The following is an 11,902-nucleotide window of genomic DNA, read 5'->3' as shown; positions in this document are numbered from 1 at the left end:
TTTTTGATGACACGCAGTGATGACGCGCATGATGTACCATCTGTCTAAACAAGTGCCTGTGTGTTTTTGTTGTTATTACTTTATTTGTTTTATTTATTAAATTCATTAAATACAATTTGTGACCGCCGCTTTTATTACTTTTTGTATAGAATTGTATTTAATGTAACATACAATGATAATTTCTTTATATTGTTGATTAAATGCTGAAATAAAGAGGAAATGTATATGAAAGAGAACTAACTTCATGGTTGATCTTAGTGATATGACACTGTTGCACACAAGTGACTACAAAAATGATGTTGACTACTTACACAATAACAACGCAGGGCCTCCACTGTTTGTCACAGTTTGGGACCCCAGGGGCTTCTCTAGTTGAGTAGTATTTAATCCGATTTATTTTGCTGTTGGTTAAAAATAAGAGAAAGGGATTTCATTCAAAAATCTTTTTTTCCTGTGTAAACATTTTTATGCAGTCCCCAAAAAGTTGTAAAAGATAACCCCGCCTACTGAAAGTTTAGAGTGAATCTGCCTGTCATCACAGTTAAACTGACCTGGATAAGTAAGCTACCAAGTACCAAGTGAAAATGGCAACCTCACTTTTTTGTGGATGCAGACAGTTTTGATTTTATTGTGCCTCAAAAAATACCATTAGCTTGGACTAATTTTCGTAAAACATGATTTGCATTGTTTTGTGTGTGTGTGATTAAGTGATTAGATATTCCTTTAATCAGTCTCACGTGTCTGTTACATTGGGCTAATCCGTTCTTGGCATGATAGCTAATGGATCCTGAGCTCCCCTTAAAAGCAATTGTTTGGCTATTTCCAGGAGTACTCTCTGTGAGAAAGAAAGGCACTGCCACAGATGTCAGCATAACCTGTATGGCTCCAGACTGTCTGCACAGTGACTGAAAATCATTTTTTGCCCACAGGCTAAATTAATCATATTTTCAGTGTATTTACAAAATGTGAGCGCTGAGCCAGGTACAGTAGATCCTATGGGATTATTCAATTTCAAGCTCTTCCTTTCGTGATGTAGCTTGAAGCAACCTGTCAGTGCATGCCTTCATTGATGAGTCTGTGAAATCCTTCTTAGAAGAAACAGCGTCACTACCCTGCATTCGTGACAGAGACAACTAGAGGAAGCACTGAAGCTCTGCTTCCTGATGCTAATTTCATCTATAATCTATTTTAAAAGGCGGGGGGCGGACTTCTTCAGGACCCTGGGGGTGGGTTAATTTACACATATTAACCATTCCTTTTTAATTGTAGCACAAATTGTGTCGATAAAGCTCACATCTATTCATTCTGCTTCACCTCTTAGGAAAGGGATTACTTTGCTTCATTGTTTTGAGATTATTCAACATTGTGCTGTAAAGATTTTGAACTTTAGAATATACCTTTTGGTAAATTGTTTATTAATTGAAATGCTTGTTCAATTAAAATGAGTTCTGACAGAATGCATGTTTGGTGTTTGTTTTGCCTTTTGACACACTTGCGTTTGTTTCAATGCGATTTTGCCTTTTAATTGTCTTCTTAAACTGCCTCTCAGTGACCTCGGCAGACGTCATTACAGCGTTGTTTGTCACCTGTTGATGGGGTTGTGTGCTTCTTCCCTACATAATTGGTGGCCAGTGGATTTAGACCATCACAGGTATATTAATCCACCACAACTCCAGTTGCTCTGCTAATCCTCCGCTGACACAAATGCAAATTCACTCAAAGTCACACACAAACACAATCCAACACCATGTGACCTGCTTACGCAATGAAACCAAGGCTTTATATGCCACCTGTAGGGACTGGTCTCCCTTGTGGAAGATTATCACAGTGCAGGTGTGTGTATCTGAGAAAGGGAGCGAGGAGTGTGTTTCCACACACAGGGGAGATCTGTTGCCACACTCAGCCTGGTGGAGAAGACCGAGGAGAGAGACACAGAGGGCTTCACAGTGATAAAGTTGCTTAGCAGACAGTCCTGAGGGCTGGTTGCAGACGGGTCTCTTGTGGTCTCTGCTGTGAAGCGCTGGAAAGAACAACAACAATGTTTTTCCGCATCCCTCGACTGACCCCTGGATATATAAGATACCTCCAGGTGCGTAACATGCTTTTAGGGCAGTTTTTTGCTTTAGATAGATTAATGATTAGTCTTGGACATCTGCAGTAGTGTAAGAGTGGAGCAAATTTCATTAGAGCCTTTAACAACAAACAACTGTTTCCATCTAGAGCCTGCACATTTCCCCTTCTACACTGCTTCAGTAAAACGTTGGTGTTGCATTGATTGTAAAGAAAACAAACTCAAGATTTCTCTTAAAGCTGCCTTTACTCATTAAGATTAACTGTTAAACCATTTTATTCATACCTGAAGAAAAGGTCAACGTAAATAGAAAAGAGATTTGTATTGAATTGTCCCTTCGCATGCTCTGAGAACTCCTTTTGAACTGATGTGACTGACTCATCATTGTACGCAAAGTACCCATTTGTGTGTGTGCCATGACAGGATTTAGAATAGAGGATTGCAGCAGCCTGTCTTTAAATGGATTTAAATCAGAGATGCCTTAGCTCCTCGGGTTCAGCTAAATGCCCTCTAATTGGAGCTCCAGATGAATAGCATGAGATCCATGTTCCCTATCGAGCTGGTGGGTATTTCAGAGACCTGCAACTGGATTTAGGAACCTGCAGTGTGGCTTGTGCTTGTTTTAAAAATGGACTGTGTCAAACCTCATTATCTGTGTCTCAGCTCATCAGAGTTCATGTGAGATTATTCTCACTCACGATGAAATAGGTCAGGATTACACAAATTACTATTATGCCACTTGAACCTGTTGTGTACTTTTATAACTGAGACGCTACAACTCTGTCGCTGTCCTGTGAAGATCGTGTATCTAAAAAATGTCTGAACTATTAACTATGACAAACATCCATATTTTCAGCTTTCTAACAATGCATTTCAGATAATTCTGTAATCTGTTATTTAACTCCTTAAAATGTATCTGAAAAATATTAAAAAGCACTAAATTTGGAGACCCACTGCTTCCACTGGACAGCGACTAACATAACGGTGATGAGCTAAGAAAATAACTGAATCTATATCTGACTTTAGGAAATGTCTTGGATTGGCTCCAAACCTGGACAGGACTGACACTGACATGAGATTGATTATGTATTGAAACTTAATCAAATGGAGACTCTAGGGCGGCTTTTCCCTTATGGTAAGACTATCGCTGGGATGAGGCAGGTGTGCGACCAGGGTCACCTCTTTAAGGACTCTACCGCTGCCAAATCCAGGAAGAACGCTGCTGGCACATTGCCTTGGTCGTCATCATCCCAGGCATTGATCGTGCGCCAGGCATGTCGTGGCTACATGGGTGGTGACCCCTGCTCTCTCTTTCAGACTCAGGCAGCTCAGACTGTGCTGCAGAGCCGTGAGGGCCCTCTGATGCCGCGCATGGCCATGCTGCTGGGTTTCATGGGGATCGGCATGTCCGGCTACAGCTCCCGCCAACTCACACTGAACTACAAGCCATCGAGCCACCTCTTTAGATAAGCCGGATGGCGGACGGGGGCATATACACACACACACACACACACACACACACACACACACACACACACACACACACACACACACACACACACACACACACACACACATCTTTTGCTTAAAGTTTGACATTTTGGGAAACATGCTTATTCAGACTTTTTCTTGGCTCTGCGACAACCAGCGGAGACTCTGGGAAGTTAGCGGTTGTGATAAAGAAATTGTCGCCACTTAACTAAAACAGAGAATTGTTGTTTTTACACATTCATTTTTGTCCAGAGTTATCAAAAAGAAAATAGCATGTTAATTATTGAACTAAGAGGTGCGGGTAGATGGATTTTATTACCATTTGACAGAGCCAATCTAGCCCCTTTTGTGTTTCAAGTCTTTATGCTAAGCTAATCAGCTGCTGGAGCTTTATTTATCAGTCTCATCAAGAAAGCAAATGAGCATATATCCCAAAATGTCAAACTATTAACTAAACATAAGACCAATAATATTGAAGGAAGTGATGCTACCCAGTTTTTATATTTCTGTTTTTAGCTGTTTTTCTGTGCATTATTGCTAATAATCCCCTCAGCGTGGTTCAAATTCAGTGTCATCCTGGTTCTGGATTTCATTATGATTTTGTTGTGCTTGAGATGAATAGATTGTTGCCTTAAGGCTTCGTTTGTGCAGTAAAAAATAAAAACAAATCCTCCTTATTTAAAACTGCCCTTTTAAGCTATAAGTGCAGTTATTTTCTTGTGATGCAGTGGAACAGAAAGGCAGCTTTTGATGTTTCTCATGAGCTTGGTTGACGATATACTTGATCCACGATCCCTCCCCAAGTCCCGTGCCTTATCATGGGAGTATTCAGTCCAAATTCACCTTTTAAATTATATCTTTAAAACTCATCAACAGTTTTGAAATCAAAGTTCTCATACTTTTAATCACCATTGCTTTTTTCCTGTGGCACTTTGACAATTTCCATGATGTTCCACAGAGCCCCCGGGTCCGTCCTCTTTCAGAGAGCAGCCCCTGTTGTGATGTCTTGTGATGTTTGCTTCGCTCGGATTTCTAGGGAGACATCACATCAGAAGCAGCTTCAACTCAGAGAATCAAAGCATTTGTATTTCAGGCGGATTTCCCTCCTGATTCTGGAATTGACAGTATGAGTTTTTCTAATATCTCTCTCCTGTCTGTGAGCGTGACAAAATATCAGAGGAAAAAGTAAGGAATTGCTCTCAATCTGTTTGGCTATGCTCAACTCCTGAAAATGCACAGAGAAAATACTCAACAAACAGAAATATAGGAACTGTGTTACCTTTTGATCTATGAATAATGCTACTTTGCACTTTTTTTGTGTACATATCTTGTACATAATCATGTACGTATCACTTTGATGCTAAATGAGATTAGTAGAATGTGACATTGGGTGCTACCAGCTTGTGTTGTGAGCTGGACTGGGTGACATCTAGCTGGATTGACACACTGCTGTGTTGTTGTCAGGCAAAGGAACCAGGACAGCCACCCTGGATACCACCTGAACCAACATGTGAATCCACCCGGATCTCTCCCTGTTGCACACCACCGTCAGACAAGATGACTGTAGATGAATGACCGCTAAGGTCTCTTAACATAGGTAGACTTTTTTTGGCTGTATATCTTTTGTGCACAATGTTTTGTAATAGAATAGATATGACTTTAACAGCATATGAATGTATCACCGACATTACAATGTGATTGTGAAGATGACTGTGTGTTCTACAAAAGAGAGGTTATCTCTATAGTTTGAATATATAAGAAAAGATTAGCATGTTAACAGGTCGCAAGGTGTTTGTGTTGATACAGTGATCCCTCACAGATCCTCTTACGATACATGTCTTTTTTTAGACCAGCTTATACGTACATGTGAGAGGGGTCACTAACCCTGAAATGGAGACACGTAAGAGTGTGACAAAGCAAGAAGTCTGGTTATTTATGTCATTTAAGCTTGTGACTGGGATTCTCACTGAACACAGAATTTAAAATGGTTGTATGATGTTGCTTGTATTTTGCTGTAAAAAACAATGTTATCTGAGTTCGTATTGAAATCTACCTTGTGTATATTTACCCTAACGTATGCAGATTTTCAGGATTTTGTGCTGTGAATTAATAACAGGTAAATTTGATCTTTTGTATTTCTTGTGCGTTGTGTAGGGAGTTAAACTTGTGCCGAATGGCGATCAGATCGAGTATTAGATACATTTTTTCATTTGATTTCTTGATTTGTCTTAACACATAAACTAGTTTTCCGTGTTTATTCTTTAGATTTGCCTTAGTGATGTAAAGCATTGCAAATTCAAAAGAAAGCACCTTTGAACTTGCATTATTTTGTATTATTTAATCCCTCTCTATGCAAGAATAAATCACAAGATTGTAAACAACTTGGCAGATTCGTTTGTGTCTCCTGTGACTTTCTGAAGAACACTGTGAAGACAAAAGAAGAATACTTCCTCCATGCTCTAGATGTCAGCATAGATTTTCAGCCATTTGCTCACACTGAGGCAACAAGTCTGTGAGCTTTAGTCATTCTCCGCTAGGGTGTCCAAATGGGCGTAATGTAGAGTATGTGACTGATGGATATGAGCCGAATGACACCTGGAGATCGATAAGCGTTTTCTTGCTGAATCACCTCTCAATCCAGGCAGGTTGATCTGCCCGCCAGACAGTCGCCTCCAGTGTAGCTAGTTAGCTGCACGCAAGTCAAGCTCAAGTCTAAGACGCAGAGGTCTGACCCAGTTATAGATCTAAGCTGCTTTGGAAACAAGCCCAAATCAGTGGGAGCCAGTCAGGGTTACAGTTGTGCCGCTCTGGTTTGAACGGGAGCTCAGGGTTTAAGGGTTTAGCTTTACAGACAAAATGTGTGGAAATATACTGGGAGCTCCACACCATGGGTTTGACCACTAGTTGGCAACATTACAAACATCCCTGTGGTTGCCTTTAGTGCAGGGAAACACACTTGTTTGTCTGAGTTTTTATCATCAGTTTTCCAGCCTAAGGGAGGAAAGGAGTCAGGAGTCAGAGACAGACACAATTTCTCACTCTCCAGCACTCTCCAAGTTCATAATGCACACACACACACACACACACACACACACACACACACACACACACACACACACACACACACACACACACAGAGAGGTCCATTGTGTATTTGTTTCAGTGACTTCAGCTCTTGTTACCGTCTCTTACTGCCAACAACAAAGAGCTGAATGTCTTTGCTACCAAAGAGATGGATGAGAACGAGTGAGGGACATACCCACAACGTCTTTTAGAAGCTGTGCGTGTATGTCCATATGTACATGTGTGTTCATGCAGTATGACTTCCTGGAGTTACCAGTGTTATGTCTCTTAGATTATGATCTTACACTATTATACCTGCATCAAATGAGTGCAAATACCAATAGTAGAATGCTATATGATATACAGCTGCACCTGTGTTAGAGCTGCCTCAGGTGAATCAGAAATCAATGTGGACGAAATGCATTTCAACCCCTCACACTATCTTCTGCAGGCATGTTGTGGAAAGTAAAGAAAATGACAACAAGTCCATTGCACATAGCTGCACAGACAAAGCCAAAAGGTGGCAGACCAGCTGCAGGCCATGTTAACACAGAAAAACAAGCATTGTGCCCATGTGTCAGTGAGCACTTTGTTATTTGTTATTGGCAGTGGAGTCACAAATTCAAGCCCAAATAGTATCGAGTAAACACCTCAGTGAAGTGTCCTCGAGCAAGACACTAAATCCCTATCTGCTCTTGACCTTCGACCTCTTTATAAGAATTCTCTCAGGGGTCATACAATATGTGAGTTTACAGCAAAAGTTTTGTTTCAGAGACAGAGTCTCATCATCAGAGGCTTCTTATGTTCTTCACTAAATAGTTTCTAAATCATTGTATTTTGACGGGGTATTGTAGGTTATTCATCTACATATAACAGGGAAAGAATGACCGAGTGGTCTACATTACTTATGATGAATTTATGATGAATTATTTACTACTTATTTCCTTCAAAAAGCTCTGATAAACACAGTCCACATTATACCTTGCCAGTACCAAACAGAGCTGCGGAACATAGTGGAGCAGTCAGTAGCTAAAGATCAAGAGATTGTCCTCAGGAGTTAGTAGAGACCAACAACAGAGCTAAAATATAGTGAATATTGGATTTGCCTGGACACAAACACAATTCCAATTGAATGATTATGCTGCTCTGTAAATGCTAAATGTGTAAATAAGCAACTATTTGCTAACAAGTTTAGCATACCAACCTAAAAGGTTGTTATATGTCAATGTTGTGTTCAAAACTTCTCTCTGCTGTCGCCAAGTGGCAAAAAGTTATTGCAGGTTGAAGTATCTTGATTAGTAGATTGCAAAATAAGTTATTCTACTTGAGACATTCTCATTCAAGTAAAGGTATCTGTTATTACTCCTACACAAATGCAGGATTTCATTCAACAATAATACAACAGCTTTAATATGTTTAGTTTATTTCATTTGCAAACACACAGTCCTTCATGATAAAGCACAATTCCTTTTTTAGCTTGGTGGATTTATCTGTTGGTGTGTGAGTGTGTGTGTGTGTGTGTGTATGCCCTCGGTGACGCAGCACATTTTTTTCCTTCCTTTAAATGGTTCTTCTTAAACAGCGGAAAGGCTTAGCCTTGTTTAAATTAGGTCTCTACCTTGAGCTCATTAAAACACCTCTCGTGTTCTTTTTTTCTGCCCCCTTCTGTACTGTCATGCACACATAAAGACAAAACAAACACACATATTAGCAGATACATGCATATAACCGAAAGGTATAAAACACTTACCAATGCTATTAGCTACTGTAAGTAATGTGTGATTAGTTGTGCAATGTGTTCTTGGTTTATTTACAGGCTGAGAGGAAACAGCAGCTGTGTGGGTGCGTGATGTTACCTGGCACCAAACACAAGGAGGTGCGTATTCCTAGACACATCCAATCTATTTTAGGTCTGCTGTGCAGAATTGATGAGGCATGACTGAAAGGACCTTGTTGTAAATGTTAAGGAGCCATTTACAAGTCTTTGATAAAGCTTTTTTTTTTATACGTCCTCTTCCAAGTCTAAAACTGGAGTTGAAGTCCTTAAAAACACCCACAACTTTGTCCACAGATGTATAAAAGGACACACAACTCTTAAGCTCAATTGCCTGAGGGACCAATGGAAATAAGTTATATGTATTCAAAATTCAACATTAGTAAAAGAGGACATACTTTCCTCGAGTTCCTGTGCTGAAGCTGCACTAATGACTCAGCACTTCAAATTCAAAGGTGTCTGACACTCAAGGTATAGCTGCTCTACAGCCTCAAGACCCCCCAAGATGTTCTATCGCTGACCTTTGACATTTTCTGGCAAAGACTTTTTTTTAGTCTCACATTCTTTTTCCCTCCGTCCATTTTCCGACAGAAAGCTTAAGTTTTTACGAGCCGGTCATTGATGATTCTCTCTCAAAAGATAGGCGGGGGCACTCTTAGCAAGAAAAGAGAGAAAGATGAGCATTGTAAATCCAGCCAGAACCATTTTATAACTAAATTAAAATATATATATATATATATATATATTTTTTTTTTTAAAACATTAAGGGTTTGAGCAGGAAGTACTTGTTAAAAGGGAAAAGTGTAGTGGTATTTGGCTTGTAATTGTAGAGTTCGGTACCTAAACTCTAATATTTGCCTAAATTGCTGTGCAAACATGTTAAAAGGTTTCAGGGCAATCTATAATTGCAGTACAATGTCTCCTGTTGAAACAAGCTTTCTACCACTAACAATCTTCTCACTCAATGATTTACCGTAAGCTTTCTTGCCTGATCTTATTGTTGATTTTGTAGATTTATAACTTAAATTAAAAACAAGTCTTGAAATGAAGTTACATACAAAATATCCTACAATGCTCGCAAATCAAACTCTTTAAGAAAATGAGCATGCACACGTAAAATGTAGACAGTAATTTAAATTCTATAGCTGTTCAGATACCAACTGTTCAGTAAAGCTACAGTAGAGAGTCTCAAAGGAACATATTTAAGAGTTGGCCTGCGAACATAATTAAAGCTTTAATCTCTGCTCTTGGCTAACACGTTTTGACAGTCCCGCGGGTTTGTGCAGGAGAACCCTGTGACCTGTGAATCTCATCAGATAGTTGTTGAGTCACGGTTAATCTCAGCCGGCTCCTTCCGTTTGTTGAGTAACCTCGACAGGACTGTACGCTATGTGAAAAAAACATGTCTGTTTGGGTAAATATTGATGGACTATAAATGCACAGTGTGGTGTACAGAGTTATGTAACCTGCTAAGACCTCATTGTGGCCTTCAGTTTTTATTTGGTAATGATATAACTGTAAAATGAAGAGACTTTGCACTATTTGTTTGTTGCTTTTGTTTTTTGGCCACTTGTGGGCTAAGGAAAGACTTGTGAACACAACACTGACATGTGATATGGTCCAGCTGATACGTCCAGCAGTTACGCAGCAACATTGTCAAGCATTTGGTCCAATATTCACATCATTTATATATTTGTTTTGTTTCTACCAACTACTGAGGGAAATATATGTCTCCTTAGCTGTTAAAAGCTCCAATTTGTTCACCAGCTAGCTAACGTTGTCTGCCTGCACTTCTTTAGTGCTCTTTTGCTGTAAATAAAACTCGTATACAGGAACTTTTGAACTGCACCGCATTTTCTGCCACTTCTTGTTCTAGCATGTTGGTAAAGAACAGTTTTACCAACATGCAAAAGAACAGCAATTAAGAAGTTAAGCACACCGCCCTAACGTTCTTCAGGCCTAGTATAAGATGTACAGAATATCTGTGTCCATGTGAGACGTTAGAGGCAGTCTGGATAATCCCAGCTATGTACCACTATGACTGTGTGACCCTGTCAGACCTGACCTGCTGTCTCAATGATTAGAACATCTGACGTAGGAGTGATTTACACTGTATGCCCCTTAACAACACATATACAGTACATCATGACATGCTAGTCTTTTTTTGCTTTGGCCGGTTTGTATTCCCGTCTGTATTTTCTAAGATTACAAACATAGCTTTGCTATATGATATAGAGAGTATCAAGCGAATAATTGTTCCTTCTAACACAATATGAATGATGTCAGTTTGTCATCCCAAATCTAAGGGTTTTAACAATGTAAGGGATTTCAAATTTGCATAAAACGGTCATTGTAGGGCAAAGGCAATGAAGAGGATTGATTAGGGACATACATATTGGCAACCAGGACCACTTAGACTGTAAATAACCTCTGTAGAGATACTGTGGAAATACACGTCCCAGAAAGGCTCCTCAAATGGACAGTTGACCCACCGATGACCTCAGAGGTCAAAGGTCACTGACCTGCCTGATGACAGGTGATGGACACATTTTACAGTAACAGCTAGTCAGTCATGCCTTGTGTCAGCTGGTGCTAATGAAGAGCTGCACCAAACCACACAAGCAATGAATTATGAACACTACTGAACAAGGACCTTGTTGCACACACAGACACACAATTAAGCGTTTTAAACAAGCATTGTTTTGATTACAGACTTTGACACCCCCTAGTATGACTAAAACACTCTCAACCTTTTCTGGCAAGGAAAATCTCAATTTCTTGAAAACAGAGTCCTGTGTGTTTCTTTTGGTTTTCCCTGTAAGTTCTTACACATCTAACAATCCACATTCCCTGCTGACTTTACTGTATAATTTGGACATTGAAATGGAGATTTAAGAACCTTTGAATCAGGTGAGTGGTCTTAACCGGAGCTAAACTGTGGCTATTTTAAGAGGCCAGCCCACCAGCATAATGTGTCATTTGTTTCGCCTGGCGTCAGAGGTGAGAGAGAGAGAGAGAGAGAGAGAGAGAGAGAGAGAGAGAGAGATTTCATTCTCAATGAAATACATCAGTCTTCTGTTTGTGTAAGACAGTAAGACATTATACTAATATCTCTACTCTGAATGAGAAAAAAACAGAGTAACTCTTGACATTACTGTAATACAGGTATGGGTTTTATTTTATTCAACAAACAGTCTTTGTCTATAGTAAATACGAACCCACAGCCTTTTAAAAAAAAGATAAGCTGAAAACAGCAATCCAGTTGTTTTGATGCCAAGGACTCCAAGAACTGAAGAAGCTGAAATGATTTGGGAGATAACAGTGGAGAACTAATATACTATGATGATTAGATTTAAATAAAAAACAACACATGGATTTAGATTGTTTGAATATGTCCCTTATGTGGTGCTGTGTGCCTTTCTGAAAAAAAAAGAAAACAAACAACAAATGAGGTCCTAGTTTTCCTCTTAATCTTTCCAGGCCTCCTGATCAATATCTTACTT

This window comes from Anarrhichthys ocellatus, unplaced genomic scaffold (genome assembly GCF_004355925.1).
Source record: "Anarrhichthys ocellatus isolate YVR2014 unplaced genomic scaffold, GSC_Weel_1.0 scaffold52, whole genome shotgun sequence".
In the NCBI taxonomy this organism is placed as follows: domain Eukaryota; kingdom Metazoa; phylum Chordata; class Actinopteri; order Perciformes; family Anarhichadidae; genus Anarrhichthys; species Anarrhichthys ocellatus.
The sequence above is the reverse complement of the archived record's forward strand: the minus strand, read 5'-3'. Positions refer to the sequence as shown.